Below are 2,131 nucleotides of genomic sequence, written 5' to 3'. Positions count from 1 at the left end.
GGGGCTGGGGTGTGGCTCAGTGGTAGAGCCCCTGCCTAGAATCCCCCAGTGAGGGGCTGGGTGTGGCTCAGTGGTAGACTCCTGGCTTTCATACCAGAGGCTTTGAATTCCGTCTCTAACACTCTACAGTGGATGAGTGAAGAACAGAAAGAGTTGGAATCACACATAGTAACCCGAAGACTTCTTGAAAACGTACTGTCAAATGCAAACTATATGAAACTGAGCAGAGTCTGTAGCTCATGCCTCAGGATGGAATAACGGGACAACAGCTGTGGACACAGGAAACTGCCGAGTCACCCTCTGGCTCCAGCCCACCTGTGGTTCCTTCCCAGTTGCTCCAAGTGCTGTACGACCTCCAGGCTCAGGAGAGTCACAGCCTCAGAAACTAAGCCTGGGTTCCCTCCTGGAACAGCTCTCTCCCTATCTACCTCTGGTTTTTTCTTCTCAAAAATGTCTCATGTTAGTCCTGCCTTTGAACTCCTGATCCTCCTGCCTCCACCTCCTAAACACTGAGAAGACTGGCATGCATGCCCAGACCATATTTTATGCCATGTTGGGAAAGGAACCCAGGGTTTTGAGCATGTTAGGCGGGCATCCTACCAACTGAGCCAGCCCTGGCCTTTCATTAAGTTTCAGTGTGAAATTTTCAGCCCCTTCCCTTCCCTTGTGCTCCTCTCCCATCCCTCTGGACCACCTCTCCCATCCCTCTGGACCGCCTCTCCCATCCCTCTGGACCGCCTCTCCCATCCCTCTGGACCACTCCCCCATCCCTCTGGACCACTCCCCCATCCCTCTGGACCACTCCCCCATCCCTCTGGACCACTCCCCCATCCCTCTGCACCACTGCTCCCATCCCTCTGCACCACTGCTCCCATCCCTCTGGACCACTGCTCCCATCTCTACAAGAGCAGTGAGTGTGTTTTAACATTGTGCTGTCTCCCCAGCCCGTGTGTGTGTGTGTGTGTGTGTGTGTGTGTGTGTGTGTGTGTGTGTGGTCAGAGGACAACTTCCATCTTTATGTGGGTCCTGGGGATAAAATTCAGGTCACCAGGCTGTGCTGCAAGCATCTTAGCCCATTGAGCCATCTTGCTGACCCTTAAATTGAAATGAATTAAAATGAAATGAAATGAAAGATTGCGGCCAGGTATCTTTAATCCCAGTAAACCCGGGCAGGAGGATCTCTAGGGAGTTCCAGGCCCGCGGAGGGGGAGGGGAGGCATTGACTGATAGTCCCCGGTTGCGCCAACCACATTATTATGTTACCACAGCCTCACAAGGCTGCTGGCCACCATGTTGGCAGAATGGTCACTCTACATTTCTATCCTCATGGAAGGTTCCGCAAGTCTTGAGGCAGGATTGGGGAAAGTGGGAGGGGGAGTGGACCTGTCCTTACAGTGACCACTTTCCCCTGAGAAGACAGAGATGAAACCATGGCCTTCCCACAATGGGGTGGGGCAGGGACCAAGGAGGCAATGAGATTAACCAGTCAGGGTGGAGATGGCTGCCCGCCCAGTAATGAGTGTTTACTGCCAGCACCTGCCTGTCCCAACCCCACAGCTCCCCTCTCCTTCTCCAGACCTCAAAGGCATTAACCCTTTGAGCTCTGGTCCAGGCCCCAGCCATCTCTGGGACAATCTCTCTGAAGTGCATGCTGTTGAGATATGAACCTGCCCATTCCGCTCCAGTGCCATTGTCACCCTGGCAGCTAGTGGTCTGGCTGCAAGTACACCATGTCTTCTGCCTGCTCTCTCTGCAAAGCCCAACAAACAGCTGACCTGCTGCTGCTCCCTCCCCACTCCTCACAGCTTCAGATCAAGACTCTTCCTGCTGCTTCCAGCCTCCAGATCCTCCCTTCTGCCCTGCCTCCACTCTCAAGTCTTTCTATACCAGGATGGAGCCTGCCTTGTGGATCCAGCCTCCTATAGATTCCCAGTATCCGGCACTACCCTGGCCTGTCCTCTTGATGTTGGGACATGCCAGACTCTTCCTCCTCTCCCCAACCTTCAGCACCCTTACCCTCCCCATGACTCTTCTGAGCCTCTGCACCAGGTCTTGGTCACACTCCAGACTCTGCACCAGGTCCTGGTCACACTCCGGCCTCTGCACCAGGTCCTGGTCACACTCCGGCCTC

Source organism: Microtus ochrogaster, unplaced genomic scaffold (assembly GCF_000317375.1).
Source record: "Microtus ochrogaster isolate Prairie Vole_2 unplaced genomic scaffold, MicOch1.0 UNK14, whole genome shotgun sequence".
Classification (NCBI taxonomy): Eukaryota; Metazoa; Chordata; class Mammalia; order Rodentia; family Cricetidae; genus Microtus; species Microtus ochrogaster.
The sequence above is the reverse complement of the archived record's forward strand: the minus strand, read 5'-3'. Positions refer to the sequence as shown.